Raw genomic sequence first — 18,034 nt, 5'->3', positions numbered from 1 at the left:
TCCCCTAAAGGCTGTGGTTAACTACAAAGTTGACATTTTCTGCATAATAATTCAATTCTGTGCATAGCTTTGGGGACTCACAGGCTAAATGGCATTGTGCTTTGACTATGGTTTTGTGTGGAATTAAAAAATAAAAACCACAACCAGACAATTTTTGTATCAAAAAGTCTATTACCTTTGATTTTAAGAAGCATCTATTAAATTTTGATGCTCTAAAGCCATAAGTAGTCTAAGATTGTTGTACATGCAATTAAGCAGACAGCCTAAACTTTCATGTTGGTGCACAGGTGAAATGCTTAAGTTTTTTTATTATTATTTAATTTTTATTTTTATTTATTTATTTTTTGAGACGGAGTCTCGCTCTGTCGCCCAGGCTTGAGTGCAGTGGCATGATCTCGGCTCACTGCAAGCTCCACCTCCCGGGTTCACGCCATTCTCCTGCCTCAGCCTCCCGAGTAGCTGGGACTACAGGCGCCCGCCGCCATGCCTGGCAATTTTTTTTGTATTTTTAGTAGAGACGCGGTTTCACCGTGTTAGCCAGGATGGTCTCCATCTCCTGACCTCGTGATCCACCCACCTCGGCCTCCCAAAGTGCCGGGATTACAGGTGTGAGCCACTGCGCCCGGCCTTAAGATTTCTGTAAGATTAAAGTTTCTGAAATAGGAAGTTCTGTTATTAACATGGTCATTTTAAATTTAACATATAGCGTTTTACAGTGCTGAAGCTGGAATGGAAGATGAAGAATTGTTATACTGGAAACACCTTTTTTTTTTTTTGGTTTGTTTGTTTTTGGAGACAGGGTCTCGCTCTGTCCTTCAGGCTGGAGTGCAGTGGTGCGAACAGGGCTCACTGCCTCGACCTCCTGGTCTCAAGCAATCCTCCCAACTCAGCCTCCTGAGTGTCTGGACTACATGGCACATGCCACCATGCCGGTCTATTTTTTGTATTTTTTGTAGAAGTGAGGTTTCACCATGTTTCCCAGGCTGGTCTCAAACTCCTGGGCTCAAGGGATCTGCCCGCCTCAGCCTCCTAAAGTGTTGGGATTACAGATGTGAGCCACCATGCCCCGCCCAGAAACATCTTTGTTGTTCCTATGATGTTATAGGAGAAGATGAAGACCCATCTGGGGTGCACTAGTCCTATATGTGGAACTTGCAAAGGGATAAAAAAAACTGGTTGAGATACAAAAGAGTCAGCACATAGTTATTGCTGATTTACAGCAAAAACTCACAGAAATATAGCAAATATTGATTAGCTAGCAACAAGCTGTTCTAGACCAGCAAAAGAAAATATATGAGCAAATGAATTGAAAGAAAATCCAGTATAGCATGCTCTTTGATACTGTGAAGCAGGATATGTCTTTCTGTAGCTTGCAGGAGGACATTCAATGTGATTTTGAAACTCCTCTTTATGGACCACAAAACCAGGTTGGAAAGTCATCTCTAGAAGTCATATTCTGTGCAGAAAGCTGAAGGTGATGTGAAAGTGATTCATGATGGAGCAAGCTCCCTAGACTGTGGCCTTTGTGAAACTGATGAATTTTGCAATTTCCAAAAGAGAATCTCACAGTGTGAAAAATGTAATTTATGCCCTGCAGGGCTCCCCCCGCCAACCCCGCCCCATCACATGTCTGAATGTTCCACAAATGCAGATTGGATTTGTCTGGTCAAATGTTATAACTTTTATCTATTATAGTTAGTGATTTTAAAATACCTCCATAAGGCGGTGGGCTGCACTGTGAAGTAATTATGACTCTTAAGTTCAATTTTATATGCGATTTTTAAAAAGCGAACGTAAAATCTATCGCATTAATGTTTAAGTGGTATATAATGAGCAATTTGAAAATTTTTATTTGCCAAAAATATAGTGGTTGAACTAGTGTAACCTAAATAACCTCTTATGTTCATATTTGCAAACAGAATATTTCTAAACTCCACTGGTATTTCCAATTCTAAGTTTATGTTTCCATAATTTAAAAAGAAAGGTACACAATTTCCTCCAAACAAGCTGACCAAATCAACATTATAGTGTCTTTATATAATTTCTGTTTTCATGACTCACAATGTGATTATACTTTTCAGGATAGAGATAAATGCATGAAATCTCCAAATATATGTGGTAAAAAGATAAAATATCTGAATAGCCTATGTAATATATTTAAGAAGTGTCTTTTTTTTAATAAAAATATGAGAAGGGATAATAGGCCTGGATCTGATCACTCAAGGTCTTTTCAAACACATGTACTCACATGAACTCAAACATATAAGCAGTTAACCCTTGCTTATCTGTGTACTGGTTAGTAAATTTCTGGACTTTCTGGGAAAAATTGTTGTTGCAAATTACCTTCCTTTAACCTCTGAGGGCTGATTTGGGAGGCCGAGGGGGGTGGATCACATGAGGCCAGGAATTTGAGATCAGCCTGATCAACATGGTGAAAACCTGTCTCTACTAAAAATATTAAAAAATTAGCCAGGCGTGGTGGCACATGCCTGTAATCCCAGCTACTAGGGAGGCTGAGGCATAAAAATTGCTTGAACCCAGGAGGCAAAGGTTGCAGTCAGCCGAGATCATGCCATTGCATTCCAGCCTCGGTGACAAAGCAAGCCTAGGTCTCAAAAAAATTAGCGGGGTGTGGCAGTGGGCACCTGTAATCCCAGCTACTCGGGAGGCTAAGGCAGGAGAATCACGTGAACCCGGGAGGCAAAGGTTGCAGTGAGCTGAGATCACATCACTGCACTCCAGCTTGGGTGATGGAGTGAGACTGTCTCAAAAACAAAGCAAAACAAACACACAAAAAAAACCCAGACACCTCTGAGAATTCCTTTAGGAGTTCCCCTATCATCTGCCTGTGACTTCTCAGGAAACCCAAAGATGCTTTGAGAGTTATCAAGTCAGAATGCAACTCAGAAAGTAAATTGGAGTCAAAGGAATTTAATAGTGCATGTGAAAGTCAAAAAAAGGAGTTAGGGTTTTTTTTTTTTTAATTTTTATTTTATTATTATTCCTGGAGGTTTCTTTTAATAAATGTAGGTGACTGACCCAGCTCAAAAAGGTTAGGACTAGTTCTTTTTTTTTTTTTTTTTTCTTTTTTCTTTTGAGACACAGTCTCTGTCGCCCAGGGTGGAGTGCAGTAGCTCAATCTCGACTCACTGTAACCTCCGCCTCCCAGGTTCAAGTGATTCTCCTGCCTCAGCCTGCTGACTAGCTGGGATCACAGGCATGCCACCACGCCCAGCGGATTTTTGTATTTTTAGTAGAGACGGAGTTTCTTGGCCTGGCTGGTCTTGAACTCCTGAGCTCAAGTGCTGGGCCACCCAAAGTGCCCAGCCTCCCAAAGTGCTGGGATTACAGGGATGAGCCACAGCATCTGGCCAGGTTAGGACTAGTTCTGTGATTAAGTGGGAACTTCGTCTTGGTAGATAGCAAGAATTCATTAACAGGGTTAAATGTCTGTACTATTAGTATTTTCTTCCTGGGGCAGAGTCCAGTTCTCAGCAACAGAAAAGGTGAGTGAATGAGTGTTGTCCTGGTTTCCCTCCCTTTGCAGAATGAGCTCATTGAGCTGATGGAAGAGACAGTAGGATTCTGCTTCCCCATTTTACTTCATGGGCTAGTACAAAAACCTCTGCCCATGGTTAATTACTAGGAAGCAACGTAGAAAACCACAAATGTGAGAGAGGAGTGCATTTCCATTAGAGAGAAGGCTGACTAGGGCTTGCAGTGAATGTAGACTGATTAATGCCTTGAGCTTCCTGTGATTCTTTTCCCATTTATCAACAAAAGACCCGTGAATTACCTGACCGTACAAGCCCACTTTGGGAGTGGACAAATGTGACTGTTTAAGCCTATCACCTGATTAGATGAAGTTGTCCAGTGGGCTGTGTCTGCCATTTTTGGAGTCTTGCCTGAATTTGGAAGCATATTTAGTTGGAATCAGGATACATTTAGAAGAGTTCACTAGAATTTACAATATGGTTAGCTCACAAATTTTTTTTTGCGTAAAAGAGATTGGTGTTTTATGCTTCAGAAATGTTGTTGTTTTTGATTTTAATTCTGTGGTTTGTTTTCTTTCCCTCTCTTTGGGCTCATTGTCTTTCAGACTAGTTAGTAGCTTTAGAATCTTTTGGTTAAAAAAACTCAAAAAAGAAGAGAAAGGCTAGATCTTGATAATTCAACTATTGTACTTTTTACAAATATTTAATAAAGAATAGAGGCTAAGGAGTAAAGGACTTGATATGTTCTGAAGGGATGCTGTTTATTATTTAGTTAGAGAAGAGTAAGATCAGTTCCCTCATTAATCTGCCAAGCACAGGCCTACCTCCCATTGATGGTGAAAGGAGCCACGAAGAAGAGACCAGAAGTAATGAATAAAATATACAAATGGGGATGTGAGCATCTAGTGTACTCAATTATTAGGGGGGTCAGAGTAAGGTTAAGAAACATCTCTCCTGACAAGCTTTGCTTCCAAATGTTGTTTTATCCTTTTTAATGAAATAGGAATATTAAATTCTTTATAGTGGTCAACGCTTGCAGCTACAGTCACATCCAATACTTTTAAATTTAAAGTAGGACCCTTAACCTCTGACTTATGATAGAAAAATGTTAAACATATGAGTCTCTATGGATATGATTTGCCCAGAAAGATAATGACTGTATTATGTAGCCCTTCCGTCAAACTTTGTTGGGCTGGGCGCAGTGGCTTGCGCCTGTAATCCCAGCACTTTGGGAGGCCAAGGTGGGCAGATCACAAGGTCAGGAGATCGAGACGAGCCTGACCAACATGGTGAAACCCCATCTCTACCAAAAATACAAAAATTAGCCAGGTGTGGTAGCACGTGCCTATAATCCCAGCTACTCAGAAGGCTGAGGCAGGAGAATCGGCTCAACCTGGGAGGCAGAGGTTGCAGTGAGCCAAGATCATGCCACTGCACTCCAGCCTGGGTGAAAGAGCGAGACTCCATCTCAAAAAAAAAAAAAAAACAAAAAAACGAAAAAAACTATGTTGAACTTGTGAAGGCTAATAATTAACCACCTCAGGATAATACATTTTTCTCAGATTTGTTTACTTTTCCCTAAATTTAATTGTAGTGGGTTAGATAATGCTTTAGCTTTCTTTATGCAGATTTAGATAATTTTATGTTAACTCAGAGAATTTTAATTAATATATAATGTCTCTATTTTATAGTATTGGAAATCATTGGTTCAGCCTGTTTTCTACTCTTTCCTTTGCATACACATATAAAACACATATGAGCATAAAATACATAAAGCACATATGTACACTTATATATGAACGTGCATATGTGGCTTTCAATGTTTAACAGTAGAATAGTATCTTAAATTTAGAAAGAAATGTCGAGATCATTTTTTTTCTGAATTTCTACTCTATCCAAAAGTTCTTCCAAAACATTTTTAAATTATTAGGGTCAAGAGAGTCATTACCTTTCAAGATAACTGTGAAAATTTGGGGGGTGGTACATTGGAGAATTAAGCTTGAAACTTAGTGTCTTAGTCTATTTGGGCTGCTGTAACAAAATACCATAGACTGGTGTATCCATCTGTTCTCACACTGCTGTAAAGAACTACCTGAGACTGGGTAATTTATGAAGAAAAGAGGTTTAAGGGACTCATAGTTTCACAGGCTTAACAGGAAGCATAACTGGGAGGCCTCAGGAAACTTACAATCATGACAGAAGGTGAAGGGGAAGCAAGCAGCTTCTTCACAAGGCAGCAGGCGATACAGTGAGGAGGTGTGATGGTTAATATTGAGTGTCAACTTGATTGGATTGAAGGATGCAAAGTATTGCTCCTGGGTGTGTCTGTGAAGGTGTCGCCAAAGGAGATTAACATTTGAGTCAGTGGACTGGGAGATGCAGACCCACCCTCAGTCTGGGTGGGCACAAACTTATCAGCTGCCAGCATGGCTAGGATACAAGCAGGCAGAAGAAGGTGCAAAGACTAGACTGGCTTAGTCTTCTGGTCTCCATCTTTCTCCTGTCCTGGATGCTTCCTGCCCTCGAACATCGGAATCCAAGTTCTACAGCTTTGAGACTCTTGGACATTTGACCACAGACTAAAGGCTGCACTGTTGTCTTCCCTACTTTTGAGGTTTTAGGACTCAGACTGGCCTCCTTGCTCCTCAGCTTGCAGATGGACTACTGTGGGACCTCACCTTGTGATCGTGTGAGTCAATCCTCTTTAATAAACTTCCCTTTATATATACTTCTATCTTATTATTTCTGTCCTTTTAGAGAACTTTGACTAATACATGGGGGAAGTGCCACACACTTTTAAACCATCAGATCTTGTGAGAACTCCCTGACTATTAAGAGAACAGCAAGGGGAAACCACCACTATCATCCAATTACCTCCCACCAGGTCCCTTCCCCCAACACTGGGGATTACAATTCAACATGAGATTTGGATGGGCACACAGAACCAAACCCTATCAACTGGGTAATTTACAGATAACAGAAATTTCTTGCTTACAGTTCTGGAGGCTGGAGAGTCCAAGAAAAAGGCAGTAGCAGATTTGGTGTCTGGTGAGGGCTCCCTCTCTGCTTCAAAGATGGCACCTTCTGAGCTGTGTCCTAGCAAGGCAGAAGGAAGGGGCAAACAAGTTCCTTTGAGACTTTTTGATAAGGGCACTAATCCCATTCACAAGGGTGGAACTCTTATGATCTAATCACCTCCCCAAAGTCCCACCTCTTAATATTATTGCATTGGGGATTAGGTATCAACATGAAAATGTTGGGATAACGCAAACATTAAGACCATAGCACCTAGTTTGAGCTATATTCTGGATATCAAAAGAATACAATTATTTCTTGGATGACTGTCCTTATTGGTAAGAAATACCTGGAGAATTGTGCTAAGAAGGATCCTTAGGTAGTATGCGGACTCAGAGGAGAAGGGCCTTGGTGGATTAGTAGTAATCATGGCATTTGGGCTGAATGTCTATCTGTCATGAGCTATCTGGTGGCAACAATGAAAGTGACTTGGTTACAATTAGTCAAGTTGTGTTTAATGTAAGATAACTTGATTGAGAAAATTAAGTATGTTCTCATGTTATTTACTTTCTGCTTTCCCTCCCACTAGAATGAAAGCTCAATGAAGGCAGGTTTTTATCTATTTTAATCACTGTGAAGTCCAGTACCCAGACAGCATCTGGCACATGGGAGGTACCTGATAAATATCTGTAGAATATGAATGAACTGTTTCTGTCTGGCAGGGCTTCAAATCTACATTTATTCTCTTCTGATGTTAGACTACAACTTAAACGTCATTCTAGTGATCTGAGCTAGAGGGATGTCTAGGGTCGGGGCCAGCCAGGTCCCTCAGGAACTTATATCATCCTTGGGAAGAAAAGACAGAGAAAGAGGAGGAGGAAGGAGGGAGATTGTTTTGAAGTCACTGAGTATTTACCCAAAGTTTCAAACTGGAAGTGACCATTTTTACCTTGAATTGGCAAGAGCATTTTCAGTGACTAAGCTAAAAAGGCTTTGTATTATCTCACTTATACATGCTGCGTAGCTAAGAGGGAGCTTTCAGATAGGCCTGGGAATGTTACCTCCACCCCTTCCCACAGGATGCAAAGTAATGATTCCCTGGAAATTCTCTGAGAAAGCAGAGCAGAAGCCAGCACAACATTGTGACTTGGCACCATCAGTTTTCTCAAGCACTTTTTTCTTATCAACAACAGAAAAAAGCGCAGTATTCAAGTCCTGGTAGGTTTTTCTTAACTTTTCTCTGTCTGGATTTGCTTGCAGAAATATAATCTCCTACTCTTCCAAACCCTACGACTTCTTTACACCTTCTATCTAAATTCTTCTTTTTTTTCTAATATATTTTAATACTTTCTGCAAGCAAGGTTGTTTACAGACCACCTGTTCTTTTAAATATTTTATTTCCTCTCACATAAATGGTAGTAAACCTCTTAATCTAACTATGAACTGTTATCTCAAAAGTTATTTAAAAGTAGAGATGCTATGCGTATTATTTCCTTTCTAAATAGGTGGCTTCCAGTGCCTGGGGGTTGCTGAGAAAGATGCTATACTGGAATTGGGTGGTGGTGGCTATTTCTTCAATAAAGAAGTACAAGAATGCCAGGCTCGTCAGGCATGTCTTGTTCAGAACCTGGTGGAAATCAGCTTGCCAAGACCTGGGCTGCAGATGTTGAGTGACCCTCAGCCAGGTCTTCTTCTGCTTAAACCTATCCTGGGCTAAAACTCAAAGTAAAAGGAAAGGAAGCTGGTTCTGTAGCATCCAGTGAGGATGGCATTCAGGCAATGCTGTTTACTATGGGCTGACCTCAATTATGCAGTAAAACACAACTGCAGAAACTGTCTCTAATTCTCCTTAAATTCAGGTTACAGTGAGTATCTGAGCTCAGTGGAGCTGGGATTGAGCCCCCTAGGGGGTGGTACTCTTGGAGCACTGGTGTCAGCAGCTTGCCCAAGTGAGGCCTGGCCATGTCCTCAAAGTAGGCCTCAGAAGTCCTCATCAGCTTTGCAGCCAAAGCAAAGACTACCATTGGTAGGCTCTTCACATACCTATTCAGCTTGTTTTGGATGTCTCATGACATAGAGCAGTGGCCACGAACGCACAGATTTCAACAGCAATGCGGTGTCAGTAACTGTCATCCTACTTTAAAATGAACCATATCTTACCCACACATGACCAGCCTATTCCATGTTGGGAGGGCCGTGTGGTTCATGGAAGCTTGCCAATAACAAGTTTTTTTTTTACCAGATTTTCTATTCCATGGGTGCTTCTGGTGGGCATGAAGGGTTTCCCTTGCTCTCTTATATCAGCAGGAATGGTAGAAATGTAAAACTGATGAACGTATGCAATCAGTTGTCAATTGCTGAGTCACAGCACTCTCTACTTTTGGAGCAGCTTGGGGTCCAGGCCAGAGAGCTGATGGACATTGAGATTCTCTCCCCTGCTGAGTGTCTTGTGTGCTGTTTTGGAGACAGCTCTGACGTGAGCATGTTTAATCTCCTCTGGATCCCATCAGCAATTTCTATGGCTCTTTTAGCCACTGTTTCCGAGACAGAATTACCTACTGGACTATGTCCTGACAAATTATTGTGTTTCAATCTACTTATCTACTTAAATCTCATGAGAAACAGACACATCTGGTCTGTTCTGGTTGATTTGCTTAGAAGTATGTTAGATTTGCTGCAAGGGCGTTGTTAACATAGCTGATCCACTAGTGTAATATAGTTAACATTGCCTTAAATCAGTTGGCTCGTGATGACATCCAGCCAGTGGCAATTGCTCAGCAAATGTGATCAGATGCCCAAGGGAAGCCTGGAAGATGATGTAAGTCTTCTTTCTTCTTTTGAGACTCACAGCTGCACCATGATCACTGGTTTTCCTGGTTGTGTTCTTGGAAGAAACTATCAGTTTGCTCAGGACATGGGACTAGCATACCTATTATATGGATTGCTTCTTAATGTCCTTGGAGACTAGTAAAACCCTACTGAAATATTTTGAATTGTCCTGAAAGAGCACTACCCAGTGTTTACATATTGTGAAATCAACACTTAATAGGACCAGGCTTTTGAAATATATTTGAGTCATTGTCAGTGGGGTCAACTCCATAAAAAGAAGACCAGTCTTTTTTTAAAAATCTATACAAAATGTAGTCTTATTTCCTGAGCATTACAGCTAAAGAGATTTGGATTAAACGTAAGCTCTAACTTCAATTAGTACAGTAAATTCAGGACTTTCTTACATTTACTGGACAAAAAAATACGTTACTAAATAAATGCCACAGAAATTATGTACACCTAACTTCAAGTCAAGCCAACATCTACTTGTATTTGTTTAAGCAAAGCTCATAAGAACACTTTAGCTGTAAGACATGTGGATACTTCTCACTTGTTAACTATGATATTAATAACAATGATAAGGCTTTTTATAAACTAAAGTTGTATTTACCAATGAAGTTCAACATCTAAATGCTGAAACTACTGATATTTGTTATGCTGACTTTTATTTATTTTTTATCACATTTATTTATACTCTCAATCTTTCTCTACTTCTTAAGAGTATTTTGGGCTTTCTTTCAAACATTTCGTTTTACTTTTATTATTTGCTTATTTGTAGAACCCTCAAGGACTCTTGCCTTTTGCTGCTTACCTTTATCGTTTTCTTTGCATTTTTTCCTCCCTGCAAGTCAGTCTTCAGAAGCTAGTGTTTAGTATACAGGTGGTTATAATAATTGCCATGCTTTTTTCTTTCTATTGAATCTGCCCTATAGAATTCCATTGTTTCTTTAAAATTCATCAAACTTGCAAATTTGTCATAAGACTGGCTCTACGGAGAAAATGTAATAGCCAGCTTAGCTGTACATAGATCAGATTATTTGAAAGATGATGGTTACTTATTACTGATGTTTTCGCAGTAATGTGTGAGCATTCCTGTTTGCGTCTACAAACTCTGACTTGTTTATTGTTATACTGATACTTAGGGAATCAGCAAAGCGCCTTTTTCCCCCAGCCTTTAAGTTAGATAATGAGCAAAAAAGGCAGACTTCATATCCACAGAATAATCAAACGAGCTTTATATGCCAAACTGAAATGTTTGGTACCAAAGCCTAGTTAAAAAATTATTCCTGGTTTCACCCATGAATGTGGGGAAAAGAAAGAGAGATCAGACTGTTACTGTGTCTATGTAGAAAGAAGTAGACATAAGAGACTCCATTTTGTTCTGTACTAAGAAAAATTCTTCTGCCTTGAGATGCTGTTAATCTGTAAACCTACCTCCAACCCTGTGCCTGCAGAAACATGTGCTGTGTTGACTCAAGGTTTAATGGATTTAGGGCTACTCAGGATGTGCTTTGTTAAACAAGTGCTTGAAGGCAGTATGCTTGTTAAAAGTCATCACCACTCTCTAATCTCAAGTACCCAGTACACTGTGGAAGGCCGCAGGGACCTCTGCCTAGGAAAACCAGGTATTGTCCAAAGTTTCTCCCCATGTGATAGCCTGAGATATGGCCTCATGGGAAGGGAAAGACCTGACCATCCCCCAGCCAGACACTCGTAAAGGGTCTGTGCTGAGGAGGATTAGGAAAAGAAGAAGGCCTCTTTTTTTTTTTATTATTATTTTACTTTAAGTTTTAGGGTATATGTGCACAATGTGCAGGTTAGTTACATATGTATACATGTGCCATGCTGGTGCCTTTTTGCAGTTGAGATAAGAGGAAGGCATCTGTCTCCTGCTCGTCACTGGGCAATGGAATGTCTCGGTGTAAAACCCAATTGTATGTTTCATCTACTGAGATAGGAGAAAACTGCCTTATGGCTGGAGGTGAGACATGCTGGCGGCAATACTGCTCTTTAATGCACCGAGATGTTTATGTATGTGCACATCAAAGCACAGCACCTTTTTCTTAACCTTGTTTATGACACAGAGACATTTGTTCACATGTTTTCCTGCTGACCCTCTCCCCACTATTACCCTATTGTTCTGCCACATCCCCCTCTCTGAGATGGTAGAGATAATGATCAATAAATACTGAGGGAACTCAGAGACTGGTGCCAGCACAGGTCCTCCGTATGCAGAGCGCTGGTCCCCTGGGCCCACTTTTCTTTCTCTGTACTTTGTCTCTGTGTCTCTTTCTTTTCTCAGTCTCTCGTCCCACCCAATGAGAAACACCCACAAGTGTGGAGGGGCAGGCCACCCCTGCAATGAATAAGCGAAATATCAACACTGTGCTGTAACTCTGGACTGAACACTACAGACATATAAGAGAGGGCGTGTGTCCTGGATGTGGCTGTGAAATAAAGGCTTGAGTTGGAGCTGGAGGGTTGATAAGAAGTCAGTCTCTGATCTGTGATGCTGTGATTCTTAAGCCCGCTGCAGATGATGCTGTTGCCTCTGCGTGTGGCTTATTTTCAGCCACATTCAGTGGCAATGTGCCTGCCAGTCATGTTTGACATCAACTAGCACACTCAATCCATGAATACTAAAGTCACTAAAAAACTACACGTTTTGAAACATCAAAGATAGGAATATAGGATGTGCCTGAAGTAGTCTAGGGCATTTTCATTCAAAAGACATAATTATTGTCTTGAAACTGGCTATTTAAATTCTTACATTTAAATATTTCTTAGTGGTTTTAATGCAATGCCTCGTATTCATGTATTTAATCTTATAAAAGCCAGTTTGCCATCAAGCAGTTTCTGATTAAATATATTTCAATATTTCTAGCCTTTTAGTAATGAGAGGCATTTATTAGCGTTATAAACAGTAAATTATCTGTTGAAACATCAGGAATGCTAAGTTGTACATGTTATGCATTTAAGTGAGCTCAACCCCTATACATAAGAATTAAAGATACTCAAGGAATACATAATTTTTTTCTGAGACTTGTCATTCTTTCAAGCACACTTTAGGAATTGACTGGTATCTCAGTCAGCTTGGGCTGAATTTCTTGCAGTTCTGGAGGCTAGAAAGTTCAAGATCAAGGTTTCGGCTGATTTGGTTTATGGTGAGGGCTCTCTTCCTGGCTTGCTGGTGGCTGCCTTCTTACTGTGTCCCCACAGGGACTTTTCTCAGATGCATGAATCCTTGGAAAGGGAGGAAAGAGAGGAAGCTTTCAGGTGTCTCTTCTTCTAAGGACACTCATTCTATCAGATCAGAGCCCCACCCTTTTGACCTCATTTTACTTTAATTACCTCCTTAAAGTCCCTGTCTCCAAATATAGTCATACTAGGGGTTAGGGATTCAACATATACATTTTGGTGGACAAGAGGTGATAGATATTTAGTTAATAACACTTGGTAATCCACAGTTTTGCCTACAGAAGGCAAATTACCCTATATGACTGCTGTATGGAACTTTCACGTATGGTTGGGAACATTGACTTATGAGATAGTGTCATACTTGATGGTTGAATGATGGCAGAGACATACCACAAATTTATATGAAGTTGCTTTTATTTTTTAGCTATTTACACCAAATGCGATAATATCAATGCCATTCTTTCACTGCGCATGAGCTAATCAACTTTAAAAACAGTGCTATATCATTTCCTCTCATCACACTCCTAACAACCATTTATTCAACAGTTAGCATGTGCCAGGAATTGCCTGCAATTTTTATCTTCCTTATTTTAATCTGTATGATAACTGTGTTAGGTAGGTAGTATTTTGCCCTCTTTATGGTGGCCTAGAGAAGTCAATGATTTGGCAAACTCATGGTGCTTTTTCTGATAGAGGCCTGATCTGAACCCTGTTTGGCCATCTCAAAGTCTGTGCCCTTTTCTTAGTCTCATAGGGAAGTATTATATGTCTGGGAATGTAATGGAACAAAAGGAGGTACTACATTGAGATTCTCCTACTTTGGGATTCTGGGCTGTATAGCCTTGTTCCTATTAACTGGTCAGGAGAGCCATAAGACTGCTCTATTTAACAGATGCCCAACGCTGTTACTCTAGAGAAATTTTAAAAATAAATTTTGCAAGGAGTCATCTTGAGAATTGTAGCCTGTGTACAACTTCAATGATAGCATCATGGTAATGAAGGTCAGGCTGTATTTCTGCAGAGCAATCTGGAGCTTAGTTTGAATGCCTTCATAACCAATGTGAATGAATGCCTTCATTCACATTGACCCGAGAGTAAAATTTCGGTGCTTTATTTTTCACTTGAGTAGCCCAGGTTAATGGCTTCTTAATAATTATAGTCAGGTTTTTTGGTGTCTGGTGGTGCCTCAGGGCTACAGTGCTGTAGCATGGACATTCACATCAGGATTTACCAACAATTACATGTTGAGTAGAAAGTGTCAAATGAACAACATAAAAGCAAAAGGTCAGCAGGTGCCAGAACAAATGCTGGGTATTGAGCATGGATGTGGACTTCTCACATGATTTAAGGCAGCTTTAAGGAAGTAGCAAGATAAAAATAAATTAGAGAAGGATGAATAGAGTTCCATCCAGTTTGGGGCCGTGCCTACGCCAGACTGGTTCGCTATAAACTTGGCAGTTCTAACTGATGACAATGCAGAACCACTTCCTTAGTTTCCATTATAATTTGATCTTAATGGCCAGAGAAAGCTCTCCTTAGTCATTTTCTTCTGTATCATAGGCAAGTGCTCTCATTTCATCTGTAATTTGAAGACAGATTGTAACCTTTAGACTGAACGTGATAGAAAGTAGCTGCTAAAGGGACACATCTATTGCAAATACATGAAGCAGTTGATTCCAACTTTTGTTTTTTTTTTTTTTCTTTTATTATTATGATTATTATTATTATTATACTTTAGGTTTTATGGTACATGTGCGCAATGTGCAGGTAAGTTACATATGTATACATGTGCCATGCTGGTGCGCTGCACCCACCAACTCGTCATCTAGCATTAGGTATATCTCCCAATGCTATCCCTCCCCCCCTCCCCCACCCCACAACAGTCCCCGAAGTGTGATGTTCCCCTTCCTGTGTCCATGTGTTCTCATTGTTCAATTCCCACCTATGAGTGAGAATATGCGGTGTTTGGTTTTTTGTTCTTGCGATAGTTTACTGAGAATGATGATTTCCAATTTCATCCATGTCCCTACAAAGGACATGAACTCATCATTTTTTATGGCTGCATAGTATTCCATGGTGTATATGCGCCACATTTTCTTAATGCAGTCTGTCATTGTTGGACATTTGGGTTGGTTCCAAGTCTTTGCTATTGTGAATAATGCTGCAATAAACATACGTGTGCATGTGTCTTTATAGCAGCATGATTTATAGTCCTTTGGGTATATACCCAGTAATGGGATGGCTGGGTCAAATGGAATTTCTAGTTCTAGATCCCTGAGGAATCGCCACACTGACTTCCACAAGGGTTGAACTAGTTTACAGTCCCACCAACAGTGTAAAAGTGTTCCTATTTCTCCACATCCTCTCCAGCACCTGTTGTTTCCTGACTTTTTAATGATTGCCATTCTAACTGGTGTGAGATGGTATCTCATTGTGGTTTTGATTTGCATTTCTCTGATGGCCAGTGATGGTGAGCATTTTTTCATGTGTTTTTTGGCTGCATAAATGTCTTCTTTTGAGAAGTGTCTGTTCATGTCCTTCGCCCACTTTTTGATGGGGTTGTTTGTTTTTTTCTTGTAAATTTGTTGGAGTTCATTGTAGATTCTGGATATTAGCCCTTTGTCAGATGAGTAGGTTGCGAAAATTTTCTCCCATTTTGTAGGTTGCCTGTTCACTCTGATGGTAGTTTCTTTTGCTGTGCAGAAGCTCTTGAGTTTAATTAGATCCCATTTGTCAATTTTGGCTTTTGTTGCCATTGCTTTTGGTGTTTTAGACATGAAGTCCTTGCCCATGCCTATGTCCTGAATGGTAATGCCTAGGTTTTCTTCTAGGGTTTTTATGGTTTTAGGTCTAACATTTAAGTCTTTAATCCATCTTGAATTGATTTTTGTATACGGTGTAAGGAAGGGATCCAGTTTCAGCTTTCTACATATGGCTAGCCAGTTTTCCCAGCACCATTTATTAAATAGGGAATCCTTTCCCCATTGCTTGTTTTTCTCAGGTTTGTCAAAGATCAGATACTTGTAGATATGTGGCATTATTTCTGACGGCTCTGTTCTGTTCCATTGATCTATATCTCTGTTTTGGTACCAGTACCATGCTGTTTTGGTTACTGTAGCCTTGTAGTATAGTTTGAAGTCAGGTAGTGTGATGCCTCCAGCTTTGTTCTTTTGGCTTAGGATTGACTTGGCGATGCGGGCTCTTTTTTGGTTCCATATGAACTTTAAAGTAGTTTTTTCCAATTCTGTGAAGAAAGTCATTGGTAGCTTGATGGGGATGGCATTGAATCTGTAAATTACCTTGGGAAGGATGGCCATTTTCACAATATTGATTCTTCCTACCCATGAGCATGGAATGTTCTTCCATTTGTTTGTATCCTCTTTTATTTCCTTGAGCAGTGGTTTGTAGTTCTCCTTGAAGAGGTCTTTCACATCCCTTGTAAGTTGGATTCCTAAGTATTTTATTCTCTTTGAAGCAATTGTGAATGGGAGTTCACTCATGATTTGGCTCTCTGTTTGTCTGTTATTGATGTATAAGAATGCTTGTGATTTTTGCACATTGATTTTGTATCCTGAGACTTTGCTGAAGTTGCTTATCAGCTTAAGGAGATTTTGGGCTGAGACAATGGGGTTTTCTAGATATACTATCATGTCATCTGCAAACAGGGACAATTTGACTTCCTCTTTTCCTAATTGAATACCCTTGATTTCCTTCTCCTGCCTAATTGCCCTGGCCAGAACTTCCAACACTATGTTGAATAGAAGTGGTGAGAGAGGGCATCCCTGTCTTGTGCCAGTTTTCAAAGGGAATGCTTCCAGTTTTTGCCCATTCAGTATGATATTGGCTGTGGGTTTGTCATAGATAGCTCTTATTATTTTGAGATACGTCCCATCAATTCCTAATTTATTGAGAGTTTTTAGCATGAAGGGTTGTTGAATTTTGTCAAAGGCCTTTTCTGCATCTATTGAGATAATCATGTGGTTTTTGTCTTTGCTTCTGTTTATATGCTGGATTACATTTATTGATTTGCGTATATTGAACCAGCCTTGCATCCCAGGGATGAAGCCCACTTGATCATGGTGGATAAGCTTTTTGATGTGCTGCTGGATTCTGTTTGCCAGTATTTTATTGAGGATTTTTGCATCAATGTTCATCAAGGACATTGGTCTAAAATTCTCTTTTTTTGTTGTGTCTCTGCCAGGCTTTGGTATCAGGATGATGCTGGCCTCATAAAATGAGTTAGGGAGGATTCCCTCTTTTTCTATTGATTGGAATAGTTTCAGAAGGAATGGTAGCAGCTCCTCCTTGTACCTCTGGTAGAATTCGGCTGTGAACCCATCTGGTCCTGGACTTTTTTTGGTTGGTAAGCTATTGATTATTGCCACAATTTCAGCTCCTGTTATTGGTCTATTCAGAGATTCAACTTCTTCCTGGTTTAGTCTTGGGAGGGGGTGTGTGTTGAGGAATTTATCCATTTCTTCTAGATTTTCTAGTTTATTTGCATAGAGGTGTTTGTAATATTCTCGGATGGTAGTTTGTATTTCTGTGGGATCGGTGGTGATATCCCCTTTATCATTCTTTATTGCATCTATTTGATTCTTCTCTCTTTTTTTCTTTATTAATCTTGCTAGCGGTCTATCAATTTTGTTGATCCTTTCAAAAAACCAGCTCCTGGATTCATTTATTTTTTGAAGGGTTTTTTGTGTCTCTATTTCCTTCAGTTCTGCTCTGATTTTAGTTATTTCTTGCCTTCTGCTAGCTTTTGAATGTGTTTGCTCTTGCTTTTCTAGTTCTTTTAATTGTGATGTTAGGGTGTCAATTTTGGATCTTTCCTGCTTTCTCTTGTGGGCATTTAGTGCTATAAATTTCCCTCTACACACTGCTTTGAATGCATCCCAGAGATTCTGGTATGTTGTGTCTTGGTTCTCGTTGGTTTCAAAGAACATCTTTATTTCTGCCTTCATTTCATTATGTACCCAGTAGTCATTCAGGAGCAGGTTGTTCAGTTTCCATGTAGTTGAGCGGTTTTGAGTGAGATTCTTAATCCTGAGTTCTAGCTTGATTGCACTGTGATCTGAGAGACAGTTTGTTACAATTTCTGTTCTTTTACATTTATTGAGGAGAGCTTTACTTCCAAGTATATGGTCAATTTTGGAATAGGTGTGGTGTGGTGCTGATAAAAATGTATATTCTGTTGATTTGGAGTGGAGAGTTCTGTAGATGTCTATTACATCCGCTTGGTGCAGAGCTGAGTTCAATTCCTGGGTATCCTTGTTGACTTTCTGTCTCGTTGATCTGTCTAATGCTGACAGTGGGGTGTTAAAGTCTCCCATTATTAATGTGTGGGAGTCTAAGTCTCTTTGTAGGTCACTCAGGACTTGCTTTATGAATCTGGGTGCTCCTGTATTGGGTGCATATATATTTAGGATAGTTAGCTCTTCTTGTTGAATTAATCCCTTTACCATTATGTAATGGCCTTCTTTGTCTCTTTTGATCTT

The sequence above is a fragment of the Pongo pygmaeus genome, chromosome 8 (assembly GCF_028885625.2).
Source record: "Pongo pygmaeus isolate AG05252 chromosome 8, NHGRI_mPonPyg2-v2.0_pri, whole genome shotgun sequence".
In the NCBI taxonomy this organism is placed as follows: Eukaryota; Metazoa; Chordata; class Mammalia; order Primates; family Hominidae; genus Pongo; species Pongo pygmaeus.
Note: the sequence above shows the minus strand (reverse complement) of the source record.